At 41.3% G+C, this 23594-nt stretch overlaps 1 long non-coding RNA gene across 1 annotated transcript in view; it reads right to left on the reverse strand.

Moving 5' to 3' along the window:
- The window catches only part of LOC149970426 (uncharacterized), a 168481-nt gene extending 159553 nt beyond the window's left edge, over positions 1-8928 (reverse strand). Inside the window, exons 1-2 of the long non-coding RNA XR_016493351.1 lie at positions 8328-8928; positions 7898-7957 (exon numbers count right to left, since the gene is read on the reverse strand). This is a non-coding gene — a long non-coding RNA (uncharacterized LOC149970426). The remainder of the gene's footprint in view (positions 1-7897; positions 7958-8327) is intronic.
- Positions 8929-23594: the final 14666 nt, after the last annotated feature.

Raw genomic sequence — 23594 nt, forward strand, 5'->3', positions numbered from 1 at the left:
CAATTAACGCCCAGCTCCATAACAAGGCCCAGGTTGATAAGGATAAATGCCAAGTTATGAAAAGCAAAGACCTTTACACCCAAGATGTGACACCTCATGAATTTGATAGATTGTTAATGGGGAAAACGGTACTAGATTAGCTCTTGCAAAGATACAAAATGTTGTGACAAACATAAAGCACCTTTTTGTCATGTTTTCTTATAATGGTTGTTTCCCAATGACAAAATCTCTGATAATGTGTTGGAATTCATTCATGATGAATATAAGAGTACACATACCATATATAATCAAATAAAATTGTATATTTGTATGCGCTTCATAAGGACTGAATCCTGATTTCTGATTCCTTGATTTATCGGGATTCAGCACTTAAGTGTTTTACAGTATGTATTCCATTCTCTCAGGCATTACCAACAAATCGTATGGAGGGTCATTTGTTTTTGAGTATGGATTGAGCAGATCCCAGAGCAATCTCATTTTGTTGGAGGATTGATTGGATAGCAAATGGTTTGGTAAAAAGATCTGCTATTTCCTTGAGCTGAAGCTCAGTCCTCAAAGGACTATTCTCTCCTTCCTTGTCTTATTGATTTTTGTGTGTGTTTTTCTTTAGTTCAATGGGTTAAATGTACCATGCAATAGTTCCGACCTTTGTCGTCGAGGATGTGTGGTTGCCAGTGGCAGTTGGTGACGTTTTAGATGAGGGAGAATCATTTTTAGGGTGGGGGGGGGCATTTCTATTACAGCTCAATGTAACATCGATAGGTTTAGGATACTACATGATACTCAAATTCTCCCTGCACCCATCATGAGATTGCTACAACCTAGCATTCAGACCCATTTACTTTTTCCACATTTTGTTACGTTACAGCCTTATTCTAAAATGTATAATTTTTTTCTCCTCAATCTATACCCACTCCTCCATGCTTTACGGTGGGAAATACACATGTATTTCCCATCGCATCTCACAAAGACATGGCGGTTGTAACCAAAATTCTCCAATTTGGATTCTAGGCAAATCAATCAATCAATCAAATGTATTTATAAAGCCCATTTTACATCAGCTGATGTCACAAAGTGCTGTACAGAAACCCATCCTAAAACCCCAGACAGCAAGCAATGCAGGTGTAGAAGCACTGTGGCTAGGAACAATTCCATACAAAGGCGGGAATCTAGGAAGAAACCTAGAGAGGAACAAGGCTATGAGGGGTGACCAGTCCTCTTCTGAACATAACAGAACATGGCCAAGGTGTTCAAATGTTCATAGATGACCATCAGGTTCAGATAATAATAATCACAGTGGTTATAGAGGGTGCAACAGGTCAGCACCTGAGGAGTAAATGTCAGTTGGCTTTTCATAGCCGATCATTCAGAGTATCTCTACCGCACCTACTGTCTCTAGAGAGTTGAAGACAGCAGGTCTGGGACAAGGTAGCACGTCCGGTGAACAGTTCAGGGTTCCATAGCCGCATTGCGCATGGTGATCTTTAAACCCATCCTAAAACCCCAGACAGCAAGCAATGCAGGTGTAGAAGCACTGTGGCTAGGAACAATTCCATACAAAGGCGGGAATCTAGGAAGAAACCTAGAGAGGAACAAGGCTATGAGGGGTGACCAGTCCTCTTCTGAACATAACAGAACATGGCCAAGGTGTTCAAATGTTCATAGATGACCATCAGGTTCAGATAATAATAATCACAGTGGTTATAGAGGGTGCAACAGGTCAGCACCTGAGGAGTAAATGTCAGTTGGCTTTTCATAGCCGATCATTCAGAGTATCTCTACCGCACCTACTGTCTCTAGAGAGTTGAAGACAGCAGGTCTGGGACAAGGTAGCACGTCCGGTGAACAGTTCAGGGTTCCATAGCCGCATTGCGCATGGTGATCTTAGGCTTGAGTGCAGCTGCTCGGCCATGGAAACCCATTTCAGGAAGCTCCCGACAAAACAGTTGTTGTGCTGACTTTGCTTTCAGAGGCCGTTTGGCTTTGTGATTGATTTTATACACCTGTCAGCAATGGGTGTGGCTGAAATAACCGAATCCACTCATTTGAAGGAGTGTCAACATACTTTTGTATATATATAATGTACCTTGATAGTTGAGGCACATGCAAGCAGATGAGGAAATGTGGCTATATGGAAGAAACTAAATAGTAAAACCTGCAAAATGGGGAATGTAAACCAGGGGAAAAATGCACTCAAAAATCACTCAAACCTCCCCGAGAAAAATAAATGTTAGACAACACAATGTTGACACAGCCCATCACTGAATTTACATGTATCTTAAATGTTTAGGTACCTGATGTGTTACATGCTGTGCAGTGATTTATGAGCCTAACCTCACTGCTCTTCGTTAGGGCAGGTCTTCCCACCCAGACTGACAGCGCCAGGTTGACCACGAAGAACTAATCGATTTAGAATACTCTTCCAAAACGCTGTGGTTCCACCCTGATAAGCCCAACAACAATGCACAGATATGGAGAGTGGGAAGGAGGAGCGAGAGCAAGGTGGAGGTTTGAGAAATCTGGAACTGAGGAGAAAGGAGACGAATGACTGATCGAAGAGGAACAGTTAGTTCAGTTGGTGAGTAGTAGGATATAAGGAAAGAGATAAATCAATGCATTTGGCTGTGGTATCTGTGTGTGTGTGCGTGCTTGCTTGGGTATTACAGCGCATTATAATGCAAAGAGACGATGAGTCACATTTCGTTCGTCTCTATAGCTGAAGTAGTCATTATTTAATCCCAGTGTGTTGGTGGAGGTGATTTCTTGACACTGCTGCTCTGACTAGTGATCCTACGTCTCCCATTCATAAATCTTTGACTGTGGTGTAGAGGATCAACGGGTATAGATTGGAGACCATACACACACACAACCACACACGCATATGCACACACACACACGCATACTGTATGCACACAGACATTACACACCTACACACGCACACATGCACCATTTTTTTCCCCCTCTAAGAGTTTTTTGTGCACGTGTGCAGTGATGGATCTGACCGATTTAGAAGGCTGTGCAGATCAGGCATTTAGATAATCAGTCCAATGTGCTCGCTGTCATCTCAGCGCTTGGATCCGCCTGCACACGCAGGAATCCTAAATGAGAGAGAGAGAAAGAGAGAGAGAAACCACTACTACCACTTCCAGCTCAGCACAGTGGGGTGTACAGTATAGTAGAGCAAAACAGGACATGATGCCTTATAATTTAAGCAAGAAGGCACGAGGCGGTGTGGTATCTGAGCATTATACCACGACTAATGGCGGTTCTTACACACAGCCCTTAGCCGTGGTATATTGGCCATATATCACAAACCCATGTATTGCTATTTTAAACTGGTTACCAAAGTAAAAAATAAATGTTTTGTCATACCCGTGGTATACGGTCTGATATACCACGTCTTTCAGCCAATCATCATTCAGAGCTCGATCTTTCCAGTTTATAATAAGATATAAGATATCCAGCCAGTCTCTGGAAAGGCAATGAAAGCTGAATAGAGCAAACACTTCTTTATCATAACATATCTGCACATTTTGGAGCCTTTGCATGCTTTTATCAAGCTAGCCCAGGGGTGATAACTTCCATTGTACTCCAAGACAGGGGCAGACTGGGATCAGAACTTGAGGGCCCAACACCGGCCCATTTCTTTCCCTGAGGCCCCCATTTTTAGCCATATAATGATCATTTTGCATTTGCCCGAAATGCCAGATGGCCAGTCCACCCCTACTCCAAGAGGTGTCTTCAGATGTCCAATTTGCTCCTTAATTAATGCACTGCAGTTGGGCAGTAAGGTAAAGACAGTATTCTCTGTACAAAGGCCCTCTAAGCAGCATGGAGCCCTGGTGATTTTAACAACTTGGAATTGAAAGACTTGGGAGGAGGGTAAAGGACAAATGTCTGTGTTGTGTAGTGTGGTTCCCCAGTGGCCCATACTTATGACATTGATAAAGGCTTATGGAGATACAGTAGAGAGGGAGAAAGAGAGATTATTTTCTCTCTTCTTCTCGGGCCAGTGTGCTGACGGGGCAAGCTAGGTAAGCATCCCCCCCCCCCACACACACACCCCACCACAACCAGATCGACACACTGCCTATCTCACACACACATCAGGAGTGGGTGGACCTAGCGGGCGGTCAGGCCAGGCAAGGTTCTAGATAGAGGCCTGGAGACACACACACAAGCGGGCACTCACCTGCACTCACGCTCGCTCTCGCACACACAAGCATGCACACACTCGCGCACACTCGCGCACACACAAACACACACACACACTGAACCCAGAACAGACCTGTCTGTAAATCAAAACCTCCATTGAAATTCCTGGCCAGGGCCTTAGCTTTAAATAAGCGAGGAGGTGTAAGAAGTGCCAGAAAATCGCTGTCTCCTTTAAAGTTAGCAAAAACTTCACATCTTAAACCTCATTATGCTTATCCAGCCCCTTATCGCCGGCTTGGAATGACCCAATCAGCCCACATATATTGCCTTCCAATGCGGAAATAATAATACAAATGTCATAAAGTGCCCAGTGCAAATTTACAGACTCAGGCTGTCAGTGTGTTTATTAAGCCAGGCCTGTTCTCATTGAAGCATGCCTTTGGCTGTTTGCCATGACAACCTACCCTCCCATCCTCCTCCTCCCGTCATCGGGGTGTCTGTCTGTCTGCTTGGCTGAGGAGTTGGGACAGAGGGCGAGTCACGATTTAGGCTGCTATCATCCACCACCTGGGCTGTCCTTGGGGTAAATTAAGTTCTTCAGTTTGCTCAACTTGGTGTCTTTCCCTTATGGTTTCTTCATTCTACTTAAATGGAAGGATTACTGTGAAGATGTACAGTATACTACTGCTAATTGGTGTTTCACACCATGATGAACATTTCACAGAACTTATTGAGGATTCTCTGGAACCTACTTCACTACTTCTTATTTAGCAATATATATTGACACCTAACTGAAACTCCAAATGTACTGTAAGAAAATACTCTAAGAGAAGGAAATATGATAAGAGTAATTTTTCCATAAATGAGAGTGACTCTTCGCTAAGTATGGTATCAATGTTTTTATGGAAAATGTATGTTTTATTATACATAATGGTAAATGACTATGACTATGACCTATAGCTCGAATCACAGTACGAGAACCAAGACGTGCAAGATATACAGGGTTTGTGGAAAAATGGATTCCTGTATTTATATTTATATTTCTGCAAATGTACTTTATTTTTATTCCATTGGGCTTATTTAAATGTTTTATGTCTCATTGTGGAGCGTTAACCGGCAAGAAAGCATTTCATTGTACTGTGTACCATGTATATCCTGTGTACCATGTGTATCCTGTGGCTACTTCTTGTAGTTCTGAGCTGTGTATCAAATTGCTCGCTCTGACGCCTTGAACCTCATTTAAAACAGGAATAATGTTTACCATTAAATGCCAGAGCAATTGACAAAAATGTTGAGGTGAAGTGATAAAAAAAAAATAAAAAGAGAAAATAGCATTGATTTTATTCATGCTGTGAAATGTGGCCTGCGAGGTAGGCACGTTGCTCTACGGAATGTTAATATGGGAAAATACTTTTTAGCATCTGGGTTCGCAACCTCAGAAATCTCGTCCGAGCCTTAAATCAATTCCAATTTGTCACTGGAATATTCAAGGGTCACATTTCGCAGCACAAAATGGGAGCAATTTGTTAAGTTGGAGGGGGCCACAGAAGACCTCATTCTGGCTGTTACTCACATTTCTCCAGCCACCATGACAAGACAAGTAACACATGCTGTAGAGTACCAATTCACCTCCTGTACAACACATTGAGGGTATTGAAACTACTGTTGATTATTTATTATTTCATATGGTATACATACTGTGCATGAGTACTCTATTTGTAGACATTTGTAGATGAAGAGATAGGAAAATATGTACACTGCATTCTGAAAATATTCATTGACTTTTTCCACATTTCGTTACCTTACAGCCTTATTCTAAAATGTATTAAATAGTTTTTTTTTTAGCAACAACAAAAAACTGAAACATCACATTCACATAATTATTCAGACCCTTTACCCTTTACCCTTTGGAAGCAATGACAGCCTTGAGTCTTCTTGCGTATGACGCTACAAGCTTGGCACACCTATAGTTGGGGAGTTTCTCACATTCTTCTCTGCAGATCCTCTCCAGCTCTGTCAGTTTGGATGGGGAGTTTCGCTGAACAGCCATATTTCAGGTCTCTCCAGAGATGTTTGATTGGGTTCAGGCACGGGATCTGGCTGGGCCACTCAAGGACATTCAGAAACTTGTCCCGAAACCACTCCTACATTGTCTTTGTTGTGTGCTTAGGGTCATTGTCCTGTTAGAAGGTGAACCTTCAACCCAGTCTGAGATCCTGAGCGCTCTGGAGCAGGTTTTCATCAAGGATCTCTCTGTACGTCGCTCCATTCATCTTTCCCTCAATCCTGACTAGTCTCACAGTCCCTGCCGCTGAAAAACCTCCCCACAGCATGATGCTGCCACCACCATGCTTCACCATAGGGATGGTCCCAGGTTTCCTCCAGATATGAAGCTTGGCATTCAGGCCAAAAAGTTCAATCTTGGTTTCTTCAGACCAGAGAATCTTGTTTGTCATGGTCCAAGAGTCTTTAAGGTGTCTTTTAGCAAACTCCAAGCAAGCTGTCATGTGCCTTTTACTGAGTGACTTCCGTCTGGCCACCTTGAAGGCTTTATTGGTGGAGTGCTGCAGAGATGGTTGTCCTTCTGGAAGGTTCTCCCATCTCCACAGAGTAACTCTGGAGCTCTGTCAGAGTGACCATCAGGTTCTTGGTCACCTCCCTGACCAAAAACCTTCTCCCCTGATTGCTCAGTTTGGCCGGGCGGCCAGCTCTAGGAAGAGTATTGATGGTTCCAAACTTCTTCCATTTAAGAATGATGGAGGCCACTGTGTTCTTGTGGACCTTCAATGCTGCAGAATTATTTGGTACTGTACCCCAGATCTGTGTCTTGACACAATCCTGTTTATGGACAATTCCTTCAAACTCATGGCTTGGTTTTTGCTCTGACATGCGCTGTCCACTGTGAGACCTTATATAGACAGGTGTGTGCTTTTCCAAATCATGTCCAATCGATTGAATTTACCACAGGTAATCAATTTGTAGAAAGAACTCAAGGATGATCAATGGAAACAGGATGCACCTGAGGTTAATTTTGAGTCTCATAGCAAATGGTCTGAATACATATGTAAATTCGTTTTTATTTTATTTTATTTTAAATTCTACATTTCCTAACCTTTCTAATAACCTATTTTCACTTTGTCATTATGGGGTATTGTGTTTAGATTGATGAGGAATAAAATGCACTGAATACATTTTTGAATAAGGCTTTAATGTAACAACATGTGGAAAAGGTCAAGGGGTCTGAATACTTTCTGAATGCACTGTAAGACTTTGCAAGTGCATTGCTACTGTATTCACTCAAACCATTCTCATTTGCAAGAGTGTCTGTTACCTTACTTATGTCCTGAGCATTTAGTTTGAAGTTCAGGGTTTTACCAAGAATCGTTTTGATTAGAACAACCCCTTTTGGAAGATAAGGGTTCTTTGTAAGGCAAAGGTTTTTAACCTTTCTGATCTCCCCATCCCGGATCCGGGATCGTGAATACAGACTCAAGCTCATTACCATAACGCAAAGTTAACTATTCATGAAAATCGCAAATGAAATGAAATAAATATGCTAGCTCTCAAGCTTAGCCTTTTGTTAACAACACTGTCTTCTCAGATTTTCAAAATATGCTTCTCAACCATTGCAAAACAAGCACTTGTGTAACAGTATTGATGGCTAACGTAGCATTTAGCATTAGCATTCAGCTGGCAACATTTACACAAAAAAACAGAAAAGCATTCAAATAAAATCATTTACCTTTGAAGAACTTCAGATGTTTTCAATGAGGAGACTCAGATAGCAAATGTTCAGTTTTTCCTGAAAGATTATTTGTTTAGGACAAATCGCTCCGTTTTCTGCGTCACGTTTAGCTATGAAAAAACCCCCGTATCCAGGATTGTGTAAATCTATCAGCAAGCTCATTAGCATAACACAACGTTAACTATTCATGAAAATCGCAAATGAAATGAAATAAATATGCCATCTCTCAAGCTTAGCCTTTTGTAAACAACACTGTCATCTCAGATTTTCAAAATATGCTTCTCAACCATAGGAAAACAATCATTTGTGTAAAAGTAGCTAGCTAGCGTTAGCATTTAGTGTTAGCATTTAGCATTAGCATTAGCATTAGCATCCAGCACGCAACATTCCAACAAAAACATAAAAGCCTTCAAATAAAATCATTTACCTTTGAAGAACTTCTGATGTTTTCAATGAGGATACTCTCAGTTAGATAGCAGATGCTCAGTTTTTCCAAAAAGATTCTTTGTGTAATAGAAATAGCTCTGTTTTATACATCACATTTGGCTACCAAAAAAAATCCAAAAATTCAGTCCTCAAAACGCAAACTTTTTTCCAAATTAACTCCATAATATCGACTGAAAACATGGCAAACGTTGTTTAGAATCAATCATCAAGGTGTTTTTCACATATCTCTTCATTGATACATCGTTCTTGGACACATGGTTTCTCCCCTATATCAAATGGAAAAGTACGAGCAGCTGGCAATTGCGCACCGAATTCCACGCAGGACACCAGGCGGACACTTGGAAAATGTAGTCTCTTATGGTCAATCTTCCAATGATATGCCTACAAATACGTCACAATGCTGCTAAGACCTTGGGCGAACGACAGAAAGTGTAGGCTCATTCCTTGCGCAATCACAGCCATATAAGGAGACAATGGAAAACAGAGCTTCAGAAATTCTGCTAATTCCTGGTTGATGCATCATCTTGGTTTCGCCTGTAGAATGAGTTCTGGGGCACTTACAGACAAAATCTTTGCAGATTCTGAAACTTCAGAGTGTTTTCTTTGCAAAACTGTCAAGAATATGCATAGTCGAGCATCTTTTCATGACAAAATATCGCGCTTAAAACGGGAACGTTTTTTATCCAAAAATGAAATAGCGCCCCTAGAGATCTAACAGGTTAAAACCTGTTAAGGATATGGCAGACATACGCCCCCTTTGGAGAGATTGGGTACCCCTAGTAAACTGGAAAAAAAATCTGTCAAAAATTGCTAATATATGCAAATAAAAATTATTATTGGATAGAAAACACTCTAAAGATTCTAAAACCGTTGGAATTATGTCTGTAAGTATAGCAGAACTCACAGGGCAGGCATTCTTCCAAACTAGTTTTTGTGGCCATGAAAGTTGGAGCAACTTTGACGTCATGGCCCCCACCCTTCCCAACCAGTTATGATTCTGTGGACACTTTATATCTCTTCTGCTAGATGTCCTCTTTCAGTAGAGCTTTGAATCGTTCAAATCGCGCGAGAATTGACCCTATGGGAGTGAAATTAGTGCGTGCCACGAGAGAATAGGCTGTGCGTATGGGCGCGAATTGGTCCCAGCCATTCCTTTGTTCCAGCACTCAGGAGAAGGGCAGACGATGGCCGATTGAATTGAAGTTTGTTTTGCGTGTCTAAAACATCATAAAGCTTGCTTCTGCACTTAGTTTGACCTGTTTAGTCGACATATATGTAATTTTGAAGTTTTGATGCGCAACTTTTCCGGACCAGAGGACGTTTTGGGTGCATTTCAGCTGATGTTATTAGCAGTAGCTAATACAAAGACGCAAGACTTGAAACCAAACGATGTATTGGGTAAGTATGAAGCCTTCCAGAACATTTTGAACGAAGACCATCGAAGGTAAGGGAATATTTATGCTTAAATCTGTGTTTCTGTTGACTCCAACATTACGTAGAAATGTAGCTTGGAACTGAGCGCTGTCTCAGCATATGGAATAGTGTGCGATTTCTGTAATGTTAAAAATAAATCTAACACAGCGGTTGCATAAAGAAGCAGTGTCTCTTTCTAACTATATGTAGAACATGTATATTTAGTCAAAGTTTATGATGTCTATTTACGTTATCTTGCCGCGCTACATAGATTTCCTGCGGGCATTTTTGAGTAATTTCTGAACGTGAACTCACTGTAAATGGACATTTATGGATATAAATGGCATATTATTGAAAAAAAAAAAATGTACTGTGTAACATGTCATATTACTGTCATCTGATGAAGATTTTCAAAAGGTTAGTGAGCGATTTATTTTTTAATCCTGCGTTTGTTGATTGCATGTTTTGGCTATTCAAATGAGCTGTGTCTGGTGGTTTTACATATATATGTGCTATGTTTTCGCCGTAAAACATTTTAGAAATCTGACTTGCTGGCTAGATGAACAAGGTGTTTGTAACGATTCTCTTCTTGTGAAGTAGAGGCGGACCAAAGCGCAGCGTGGTGGTTGTTCATTGTAATTTATTGACGACACTATACATGAACAAACTAACGAAAAAACAAGAAACGTGAGAACTCAAAACAGCCCTGTCTGGTGCAAACACAAAAACAGGAACAATCACCCACAAACACACAGTGAAACCCAGGCTACCTAAATATGGTTCCCAATCAGAGACAATGACGAACACCTGCCTCTGATTGAGAACCATATCAGGCCGAACATAGAACTAGACAAACTAGACATGAAACATAGAATGCCCACTCAGATCACACCCTGACCAACCACAACATAGAAATATACAAAGTAAACTATGGTCAGGGTGTGACAGTGTTTATCTTTCATTTGAGCTATTGGACTTGTTAATGTGTGGAGGTTAAATATTTGTAAGAATATTTTTGCGTTCCATGCGCCACCGTTTCAGCTGAACGTGGGAGGGTTGATTCCCAATTGGGAACCAGTATCGTAGACAGGCTAAGCACCGTTTTTGGAAGATGATTCAAAATGATTCTTTGGAAGGCAAGAGGGGTTCTAAAGAGAACCATATATAACATTTCCCAGCATGCTCTATTGCAGGGATAATTTCAGAATTGTTTGCTTTACCGTAATATCTGTGTTTTTGCATGTACATTAATTGATTGATCAATTGTATGCTACATGAAAATAAATGACATACAGTTTTCTAAACTAATCCAATTTGTTAAAAAACGTATTTATTGCACCCTGAGATGGTTGTTCCAGTTCAGATGATTGGGATAGTCTCAGTATTCAGTCTTTCCTACCCTGCCAGTCATTCTCAATGCCGATTGCAGGTGAATAACAATTCCACTTGTTGAATATCCTAAATATGTTTGGATTCCATTAGGAACTAAACATCACTATGCAAGCCAGCAAAATGTGACTTGCAGGCCTGATGTGGCCTGTAAACCAGGAGATTCCTAACACCACTGTGTTAGGGTATAACTAGGCCCCCAAAGAAAAGCCTTATAATATACAGCACCAGTCAAAAGTTTGGACACGCGTACTCATTCAAGGGTTATTCTTTATTTGGACTATTTTCTACATTGTAGAATAATAGTGAAGGCATCAAAACTATGAAATAACACATATGGAATCATACAATAACCAAACCAGTGTCAAAACAAATAAAAAATAGATGTTATATTTGAGATTCTTCAAAGTAGCGACCCTTTGCCTGGATGACAATTCTCTGACAATTCTCTAAACCAGTTTCTCCTGGAATGCTTTTCCAACAGTCTTGAAGGAGTTCCCACATATGCAGAGCCCTGGTTGGCTGCTTTTCCTTCACTCCTTCAACTCATCCCAAACCATCTCAATTGGGTTGAGGTCGGGTGATTGTGGAGGCCAGGTCATCTGATACAGCACTCCATCACTCTCCTTCTTGGTCAAATAGCCCTTGGAGGTGTGTTGGGTCATTGTCCTGCTGAAAAACAAATTATAGTCCCATTAAGCGCAAACCAGATGGGATGGCGTATTGCTGTAGAATGCTGTGTTAGCCATGCCGGTTAAGTTTGCCTTAAATTCTAAATAAATCACAGCGTCACCGTCGAGGCACCCCCACACCATCACACCTCCTCCTCCATGCTTCACGGTGGGAATCACACATGCGGAGATCATCCGTTCACCTACTCTGCGTCTCACAAAGACTCAGTAGTGTGAACCAAAAATCTCAAATAAGGACTCATCAGACCAAAGGACAGATTTCCACTGGTCTAATGTCCATTGCTTGTATTTCTTGGCCCAAACAAGTCTCTTCTTCTTATTTGTCCTTTAGTAGTGATTTCTTTGCAACAATTAGACCATGAATGCCTGATTCACATAGATTCCTCTGAACATTTGATGTTGAGATGTGTCTTTTACTTGAACTCGGTGAAGCATTTATTGGGCTGCAATTTCTGAGGCTTTTCCTTCACTCTGCGGTCCAACTCATCCCAAACCATCCATCTCAATTGGGTTAAGGTCGGGTGATTGTGGGGTCTGATGATCTGATCTGATGCAGCACTCCATCACTCTCCTTGGTCAAATAGTCCTTACACAGCCTGGACATGTGTTTTGGGTCATTGTCCTGTTGAAAAACAAAAGATAGTGGGACTAAGCGCAAACCAGATGGGATGGCGTATCGCTGCAAAATTCTGGTTAAGTGTGCCTTTTTGAATTCTAAATAAGTCACAGACAGTGTGACTAGCAACGCACCATCACACCACCTCCGCCATGCTTCATGGTAGGAACCACACAGGCGGAGATCATCCGTTCACCTACTCTCTGTCTCACAAAGACACGGTGGTTGGAACCAAAAATCTGTAATTTGAACTCATCAGACCAAAGGACAGATTTCCACCGGTCTAATGTTCATTGCTCGTGTTTCTTGGCCCGAGCAAGTCTCTTCTTCTTATTGATGTCCTTTAGTAGTGGTTTCTTTGCAGTAATTTGACCATGAAGGTCTGATTCACAGTCTCCTCTGAACAGTTTATGTTGAGAGGTGTCTGTTACTTGAACTCTGTGAAGCATTTATCTGGGCTGAAATCTGAGGCTGATAACTCAAATGAACTTATCCTCGGCAGCAGAGGTAACGCTGGGTCTTCCATTCCTGTGGCAGTCCTCATGAGAGCCAGTTTTACCATAGCACGTGATGTTTTTGCGACTGCACTTGAAGAAACTTTCAAAGTTCTTGAAATGTTCCACATTGACTGACCTTCATGTTTTAAAGTAATGATGGACTGTAGATTCTCTTTGCTTAATTTGAGCTGTTCTTGCCATAATATGGACTTGGTCTTTTACCAAATAGGGATATTCTTCTGTATACCACCTCTACCTTGTCACAACACAACTGATTGGCTAAAACGCATTAAGAAGGAAAAAAAATCCACAAATGAACTTTTAACAAGACACACCTGTTAATTGAAATGCATTCCAGGTGACTACTTCATGAAGCTGGTTGAGAGAATGCCTAGAGCTGTCATCCAGGCAAAGGGTCGCTACTTTAATGAATCTCAAATATAAAATATATTGTTTTGGTTATTACATGGTTTCATACATGTTATTTCATAGTTTTGGTATCTTCACTATTATTATACAAAGTAGAAAATAGTTAAAAAAATAAAATTAAAAAAAACCCTTGAATGAGTAGGTGTATTGTCATAAATAATTTGATTATAAGGGCTAATAAGGCTGGTGGAACTGTTCATAGAGGGTTCTAGGAAGAACCCTCCAAAGATAAAAGGTTCTCGGTATAACCCTTTCGACAGCTCTAGGAAGAACCTTTATATGATAAAATTAGTATTGGTAGAACCCTTCATCCAGGGTTCTACATAGAACCATATACCGTGGGATCGTTAAGAAATCTACCCAGCACCAAAAAGGTTTCCCCTATGGGGACAAACTGAAGAAATCTGTTTCTAAAATTGCACCAAGGCAACATCATGTGATGTTCACAAGGTCAAATCACTACAACGAGGTCACGCTTCAAACAGGTACTGATCATCTGTCTGCACCAGCATTAATACAAACAAACACACACACACGCACACTTACCCGCAAACAAACAACGTTTTGCAGACACACACCGGCGCGTGGATTAAGGGTCCTCTGTGGATGCCTGCTTTTTTAATGGGGTCCTTATTATCCCTTAACCCTAATTAACCTAAGTGGATAGCCGGTTGGCTTGATTAATCCTGCACATTGTTGGCTCACCACGGGGCAGAAAGCAACATCCACCACTACACAACTCTGTAATCTGCTTCCTACCACTACACAATTTGGTAATCTGCTTCCTGCCATGCTACCACACACACACACACACACACACACACACACACACACACACACACACACACACACACACACACACACACACACACACACACACACACACACACACCCATACACAAACACACACACAACCACACCCTCTTTGTTTTCTCCAAACGGATGCAATTAAGGCCCATAAAAGCTATCAGCGGTAATTTAACAATACTCCACAAGGACACAGCGTTGTGAAAGGTTTGGAATGCCTCGTTAAAGAGAGAAACACATTTTATTGCACACTTCTCCTCTACAATACAAAGACACACCACAATCTCTCTCACTTCGTGCCAGTCGTTGTGCTATGAATTTCCCTGCATGGTAGGCAGTTTGTTGTCGTCTGTGAAACATTCAATCTCTTCTGTTTGAGGGCTTATCAACGAGAATCGCTTCGATGTCAGAAGGAAAACTCATATGTTGCCTGGCCATTCTCGCTGGTCTGTGCTTCAGTCTCAACTATTGAAGTTGCCCGGGTCTCTGTTTCAATGTGATTGTTTCAAGGAACCTATGCTTTATACTGTGGTTCCAGGCGGCTCCCTACTCCCACTTCGGTGGGCTAGGCAGAATTGTTTTTGTATTAGTTTCTAGTTGTGGGGTATTGGGTGCATACCATTGCCCTCAGGCTAAGTGAGGGACAGAAAATAAATATTCCCGAAATGACAAATGAATGTTTGTACGCCACTGCTCCCGCGAGCGAGAGAACATTGGGCAGAATTGCCTGTAAGACTTCTGGGGAAAGGAGTCAGAAATGAATCAGGATAGAGTGGATCAGGAGACTGACACCCCGGAGGACTGTGAAAAAGAGAGAAGTGAGAGAAAAGTGAAGGGAGAGAGAGAGAGAGACAGACATACAGAGAAAGAGAGAGTGCGAGAGAGAGAGAGAGTGCGAGAGAGAGAGAGCGCGAGAGAGAGAGAGAGAGAGAGACAGACATACATAGAGAGAGAGAGAGAGAGAGAGACATACATAGAGAGAGAGAGAGAGGGAGAGCGAGAGAGCGAGAGAGAGAGAGACAGAGAGACATACATAGAGAGAGAGAGAGAGAGAGAGGGAGAGCGAGAGAGCGAGAGAGGAGAGAGAGAGGAGAGAGAGAGAGAGACAGACATACATAGTAAGAGAGAGAGAGGCGAGAGAGGAGAGAGAGAGAGAGAGACAGACATAGAGAGAGAGAGAGAGAGAGACATACATAGAGAGAGAGAGAGAGAGAGACAGACATACATAGAGAGCGAGAGAGAGAGAGACAGACAGACAGACAGACAGACAGACAGACAGACAGACAGACAGACAGACAGACAGACAGACAGACATAGGGAGAGAGAGAGAGAGAGAGAGAGAGCGAGAGAGAGAGAGAGAGAGAGAGAGAGAGAGAGAGAGAGAGAGCGAGAGAGAGAGAGGGAGAGAGGGAGAGAGAGAGAGAGAGAGAGAGAGAGAGAGAGAGAGAGAGAGAGAGAGAGAGAGAGAGAGGAGAGAGAGAGAGAGAGAGAGAGAGAGAGAGAGAGAGTTAGACAGTTTTATGTATTTTGATTGAACTTCCCACAACATGTTTTTCTCTCTTTCTCTTTTTTGAGTGTAACCACAGTGGCAATGTCTTGGTATTGTATCATCAGTTGTTTGGTACAGGCATTTGCCATGCTGGTTCAGTTTAATATTCTTTATGCAGCCCAGGGCTTATCTGGTGAACAGCCTGCCTTGAGCTGGGAGACTGTCAGTTTCCATGGTACCATATAAAGAGGAATACAGTCAACACCTTGTTACTACATGAAAGATCATTAATTGCATGAATTATAAATAAAAATATCTGCAAATTAAGCTTCTAACCTCAAGCCGCTTATTAAGGTAAAGATGACCAAAACATGCTGTTGAACATGTTTACTTTGTTCATGTGAGATGAGTGTCCATGGAAATAGCTATATTTTTCAAATCATTTGTATGAACGTCCTGTGTACTAATATGCCTACAATGTAACAGGAATAACTTTCTTAAGTTAAAAGTTATCAATTAGTTTGAAGATGCCCTAAGTCCTTTGACAAATGAATATTGAGTGATAAGAAAATAGATATACATTTATTGTCCTGTATTATAAATGTGGAATAATGGGACTTTGAGGTTGAAGAAATAGCATTGATGTATTGTATTGTACATGTATAATGTATGTAAGAGATAGCTGTGTTGCGTACAGTAAGTCATACAGCACGGTATATGATCTCCTTACAGTAAGTCATGCTAAAAATAACTTTATTTTCTAGTCAGGGCAGCCATATCAGTTGGGGTGGGTGCTCTTCTTGTACCTGTCATGATGGAGGACAGTGGGTATGGGGTGATGATGATTCACTGGCCCTGTCAGACAGAGGGGGCGAGAGAAGAGGTGACACTGTCTGCAGCTCACCACCCACTTGGGTGCATTCCCTCCCACATGTTGTATATCACCAACTAACCAATACCCCACCCACCACCCCCATACATACACACAAACATTCTGTATTGAATACACACACACACAAAAGCGCACACACAAGCATGACAAATGCGTGCACACACACAGAGGCATAGAGACACAATGAAATCGAAAGTTAAGAGGTTTGACAGTTGAGAGACAGTCCTCTCTTTCTCTTTGTGTTCCTGTCTCTTTATTTTCTCTCTCTCTTGCCTCATTTCACCAGGTGTGTAAGGAATGACGCTGGAGAATAGCAGCAGGTACGGGGAGTTGACATTTAATTAGGAACGGACATGCGACAGGACAGGAACAGCGTCAGAACTGGGAAACACAAAGGCAGACGACAAACAATGCAGCAGCGGGGACCAGAGCTGGGAACTGACAAATATAGGGGAGGTAATGAACAGGGGATTGAGTGAGTCCAGGTGGGTCCACTATCGCTGAAGCACGTGTCGAGGGAGGCAGGTGTACGTACATGATGGTGGCAGGAGTGCGTAATGCAGGGCAGCCTGGTGCCCTCGAGTGCCAGGGGGGAAGAGTGGGAGCAGGCGTGACGAGGTGTTATAACATCATGGTTGGATGGGATTGATCCTTGTTGACAGATGTCACTATGTGACTCTTGATCCCCTCTTAATACTTTCTGTGTCATTTCCTCCCATCACTTCTCCCTCTTCACTTACCAGAGCAGAGAGAGAGAAAGAAACAGAGCAGAGAGAGAGAAATAAAGCGAGAGACAGAGAAAAAGAGAGATGGTGAAGGAAATAAAGCGAGACAAGACAGCCAGATTGAGAGAGAGAGGAGAGAGAGAGAGAGAGAGAGAGAGAGAGAGAGAGAGAGAGAGAGAGAGAGAGAGAAAGAGAAAGAGAAAGAGAGAGAGAGAGAGAGAGAGAGAGACTAACAGACAGACAGACAGACAGACACAGACAGACAGACAGACAGACAGACAGACAGACAGACAGACAGACAGACAGACAGACAGACAGACAGACAGACAGACAGAGAGGGTGAAATAAATAAACAAAGATATAAGTCAGCAAGAAAGAGAGATAGATAGATAGAGAGTGAGACACAAAGAGAGACAGACAGGGAGAGAGAGATAGAGAGAGGAAGAGATTAATAAAGAGAGAGAGGGAGACAGACAGAGAGAGAGAGAAAGAGAGAGAGAGAGAGAGAGAGAGAGAGAGAGAGAGAGAGAAAGTAGGAGTGAGACAGTCACACAAAGAGAAAAATACAGGGAGATAGAGAGGGAAAGATGAATAAAAAGAGAGTGAGAGAGAGAGAGAGAAAGAGCAAGAAAAAGAGAATAATGCAAGGTGAGTAGGATGGAAATAATGTGCCATTTCCCATAATGTGACCCTCATTGACGGATGCTCCTCTATGACAGAAGTGCTGATAGAACCCATTATTCCCATCACTTTTTCACGTGTTCGTCTCTTAGACGTATTGTCGGACATGACACTGAGACAGTTTTATCAACATGACTTAGCACCTTTCCTGTCAAAAGGTGTCATGACCATTCATAACCCTCACACAGCTTTTAAATATAAGTTCAGACACAATCTTCCATCATTCTAGTTGACACTAGACCAGATTTCTTCATTTTGATCTTCATCTGAGCAATTTTTAATTTTCTTCATCATACACGTAGTGTTCATGATTAGAGGCAAAGAGAACAAAAAATAAAGAAAAAGTTTGCAATGGAATCTTATTCTTCAACATAGTAGACGATATTTCCAAATAACTCATCCTCATTTGTGCAATTTTCTCTCAGCTTCTTCGTGAACCGCACTTGTTTAGCATTGGCATTCAAGCAAAACAGTGGAAAAGATGATATCGCAGCCTTATCAAGCACAGAGAAGATGACCTGCTTCCATCTATGTATGCACATGTAGGATCTTAATTTGATCACTCTGTTGTAGCTGAGGATTTTCCTGTTCCTCAGAAAATGAACATGTATGGTGTATTCAAGGTTTAAAAAGGTTTTAATTTTCACTTTAAAATGTCTGACTTGATTTGCCCTAATAAAAAAAGTATCAACTCCACAAAAAAATCCATTAATTATAATCCACATAATAATTCACATTTCCTGTTGCTGCAGGATTATTTTCTTGCTGTAGCAAAGTAGCTAAAATTAAGATCCTACCACTGTACGCTCTCAAATCAAATCAAATCAAATGTCATTTGTCACATGCATCGAATACAACAGGTCGAATACAACAACCTTACAGTGAAATGTTTACTTACAAGCCCTTAACCAACAATTCAGTTTTAAGAAAATACCCCCAAAAAAGTAAGTGACAAGAATAACAAATAATTAAAGAGCAACAGTAAACAACAATAACAGGGCTATATACAGGGGGTACCGGTACAGAGTCAACGTGCGGGGGCACCAGTGTCAAGGTAATAAAGGTAATATGTACATGTAGGTATTTTTGTTAAAGTCACTATGCATAGATAATAACAGAGAGTAGTAGCAACCTAAAAGGGGGGAAGGGGGGGGGGGGGCAATGCAAATAGTCTGGGTAGCCTAGTCATCTGATTAGTTGTTCAGGAGTCTTATGGCTTGGGGGTAGAAGCTGTTTAGAAGCCTCTTGGACCTAGACTTGGCACTCAGGTACCGCTGAGTGGCTACCCCAAATTACATGATAACAGTGCCCAAAACTAGTTGATTCATCACTACGGTCATTTCCTGTGGAGTATTTGGCTGCTCTAATAAGGCAGGAAAGACAACGGGAAAAATTATGTTTACAGATTCCCCGCAATGACGAAGTACCATTTGTGATACCAATGCGATAAGACTCAAGAACGGTTCACAAAGCAAAGAAAACTTTTTGCCTCTCAACATCCAGACAGCTGTCAGTGCAGGGTTTGCTACAATTGTTTCATCACTGGTAAGTCAAGTCTGATCAATTTAGAATTTAGTTTAGCTGTTATCTTCTTATGGCTGCAGGGGGCAGTATTGAGTAGTTTGGATGAAAGGTGTCCAGAGTAAACGGCCTGCTCTTCAGTTTCAGTTGCTAATATATACATATTATTATTAATATTGGATAGAAAACACTCTGAAGTTTCTAAAACTGTTTGAATGATGTCTGTGAATATAACATAACTCATATTGCAGGCAAAAACCTGAGAAGAAATCCAAACAGGAAGTGAGAAATCTGAGGTTGGTCGACTTTCAACCCAGGCCCTATTGAATTCACAGTGGGATATGAATGACGTTGCACTTCCTAGGGCTTCCACTAGGTGTCAACCGTCTTTAGAAACTTGAATGAAGCTTCTACAGTGTTGTGGGACTGAAGAAGAGCTGAATGAGTCAGGTTACTGGCAGAGAGCCATTTCCTGGTCACGCACATTCCACATGATATCGAGCTGCGTTCCATTGCTCCAATAGACACAAAGGAATTCTCCGGTTGGAACTTTAGTGAAGATTTATGATTAAAACATCCTAATGATTGATTCTATACTTCGTTTGAAATGTTTCTTCGACCTGTAATATAACTTTTTGAAGTTTTTGTCCAAAGTAATGCTCGACCTGCACGAGTGTTTGGATATGTGTACCTAACGCGTTAACAAAAGTAGCTACTTGGACATAAATAACGGACATTATCGAACAAATCAAGCATTTATTGTGGAACTAGGATTCCTGGGAGTGCATTCTGATGAAGATGATCAAAGGTAAGGGAATATTTATAATGTGATTTCTGGTTTCTGTTGCCTCCAACATGGCGGCTAATTTTATTATTTTTGTGAGTGCCGTCTCAGATTAAGTTTTTTTAAAATCTGACACAGCGGTTGCATTAAGGAGAGGTATATCTATAATTCCATGGGTATAACTTGTATTATCATCTACATTTATGATGAGTATTTATGTTGAATCGATGTGGCTATGCAAAATCACTGGATGTTTTTGGAACTAGTGAATGTAACGCACCATTTTTGGCTGGAAAAATGGCTGTGTTTATTCTGTGGCTTGGTGGTGACCTAACACCACACGTTTGTGGTGCTTTCGCTGTGAAGCATATTTGAAATCCGACACTGTGGTGGGATTAACAACAAGATTACCTTTAAAACGGTATAAGATGTATGTATGTATGTATGTTTGAGGAATTTTGATGAGATTTCTGTTGTTTTGAAATTGGCGCCCTGCACTTTCACTGGCTGTTGTCATTAACGGGATTGTTAACGGGATTGCAGCCTTAAGAAGTTTTAAGCTAACCAGGTGTTAACAACAATGCTGTCTAAGTTAATGAAAATTAGCTCGCTAGATAGCTTGTAGTCGCATGAGTTTCAAGTTTTGGGGAAGCAATCTTTTCACCGGAAAAAGGCACCTTTATAACAAAGGATTGCATGCCTCTATCATCGCATTTGCAGACTAATGTAAGCCAAACATTCCTAATATGGTGAGAACAATGGATAGTGATAATTTAAGCTATTAATAGGCGCGTAGTGTCATAGGCTTATAGGCTATATAAGAGACGTTTTTCTGCCATTGCTCAGGAAAAATGTGGCCTTTGATAAACATTTTATGCAATTCTACTACACTTTATATGACTGGAGATATTAGCGGAATCATTTTTAATACTTTGGTCGCCTAGGCCTACTCTACTGACACTGAGAAACAGTTCAATAAAAACAACCTTGTCTTGAATGCAACCATGTAATCTAGGCTGAAAAGGGTTCCTGGGGATCATGCTTTTGTCAAATACATTTTAGCTAACCCTAACCCTTTTCCTTACCTTAACCTAATTTTCCTAACCTGCTGCGTAAAGGCTCATTTGCTACGAAATTTAAAATATGACATTTATTTGACAAAAGCTGGATCCCTTCTAGCCATGGTCATAAAAAGGGAAGACGCAAATTGTATGATATGACGTTCATATAACCTGGAGGACATTATTGTCCAAAAAACGCCAGTGGCTATCATATATTCATGTAATAACCCAATGATAATTTGTTGGGAACTTTATTCATAAGGAGGGAAAATGTATGGACATAGAACAAAAGCTTCAATGGGATAGGACAACCTGCTGTGTTGACTATTGGTCTGTTCCAACCCGACAATAGATGTAATCTTTAGGACACTAAAACACCTGAATGAATTTAACACAACCAGACACGTAAGTCCCCTGATGGTTTTGGTGACCTGAAGAAGTGATATTGTAACATCAGTGTTTTTCATTTGTTTATGTGCTACTGTAGGTCCGCCAGCTCACTTCTATCAAGACACACATGTCGACTGGATTCCCACTGTGAAGATGAGCAATGCTGCAGCAGCATCAGATTCTACTTCTACTTCGTCATTTTCCAGATATGAAAGGAGACATCCTTCAGTTATACAGTATGTGATGGGTGTCATATGCTGTGCTTTGGACTATCTGAAGGATTATGTTGTGCCATTTGAGTAGAGAGCTCCTTGACGCTCCTGACAAAACCATATAAATACAGTGCCTTGCGAAAGTATTCGGCCCCCTTGAACTTTGCGACCTTTTGCCACATTTCAGGCTTCAAACATAAATATATAAAACTGTATTTTTTTGTGAAGAATCAACAACAAGTGGGACACAATCATGAAGTGGAACGACATTTATTGGATATTTCAAACTTTTTTAACAAATCAAAAACTGAAAAATTGGGCGTGCAAAATTATTCAGCCCCCTTAAGTTAATACTTTGTAGCGCCACCTTTTGCTGTGATTACAGCTGTAAGTCGCTTGGGGTATGTCTCTATCAGTTTTGCACATCGAGAGACTGAAATTTTTTCCCATTCCTCCTTGCAAAACAGCTCGAGCTCAGTGAGGTTGGATGGAGAGCATTTGTGAACAGCAGTTTTCAGTTCTTTCCACAGATTCTCGATTGGATTCAGGTCTGGACTTTGACTTGGCCATTCTAACACCTGGATATGTTTATTTTTGAACCATTCCATTGTAGATTTTGCTTTATGTTTTGGATCATTGTCTTGTTGGAAGACAAATCTCCGTCCCAGTCTCAGGTCTTTTGCAGACTCCATCAGGTTTTCTTCCAGAATGGTCCTGTATTTGGCTCCATCCATCTTCCCATCAATTTTAACAATCTTCCCTGTCCCTGCTGAAGAAAAGCAGGCCCAAACCATGATGCTGCCACCACCATGTTTGACAGTGGGGATGGTGTGTTCAGCTGTGTTGCTTTTACGCCAAACATAATGTTTTGCATTGTTGCCAAATTCATCTGACCAGAGCACCTTCTTCCACATGTTTGGTGTGTCTCCCAGGTGGCTTGTGGCAAACTTTAAACAACACTTTTTATGGATATCTTTAAGAAATGGCTTTCTTCTTGCCACTCTTCCATAAAGGCCAGATTTGTGCAATATACGACTGATTGTTGTCCTATGGACAGAGTCTCCCACCTCAGCTGTAGATCTCTGCAGTTCATCCAGAGTGATCATGGGCCTCTTGGCTGCATCTCTGATCAGTCTTCTCCTTGTATGAGCTGAAAGTTTAGAGGGACGGCCAGGTCTTGGTAGATTTGCAGTGGTCTGATACTCCTTCCATTTCAATATTATCGCTTGCACAGTGCTCCTTGGGATGTTTAAAGCTTGGGAAATCTTTTTGTATCCAAATCCGGCTTTAAACTTCTTCACAACAGTATCTCGGACATGCCTGGTGTGTTCCTTGTTCTTCATGATGCTCTCTGCGCTTTTAACGGACCTCTGAGACTATCACAGTGAAGGTGCATTTATACGGAGACTTGATTACACACAGGTGGATTGTATTTATCATCATTAGTCATTTAGGTCAACATTGGATCATTCAGAGATCCTCACTGAACTTCTGGAGAGAGTTTGCTGCACTGAAAGTAGAGGGGCTGAATAATTTTGCACGCCCAATTTTTCAGTTTTTGATTTGTTAAAAAAGTTTGAAATATCCAATAAATGTCGTTCCGCTTCATGATTGTGTCCCACTTGTTGTTGATTCTTCACAAAAAAATA

Source organism: Oncorhynchus mykiss, chromosome 29 (assembly GCF_057628025.1).
Source record: "Oncorhynchus mykiss isolate SJ-2025 chromosome 29, ASM5762802v1, whole genome shotgun sequence".
Taxonomy (NCBI): domain Eukaryota; kingdom Metazoa; phylum Chordata; class Actinopteri; order Salmoniformes; family Salmonidae; genus Oncorhynchus; species Oncorhynchus mykiss.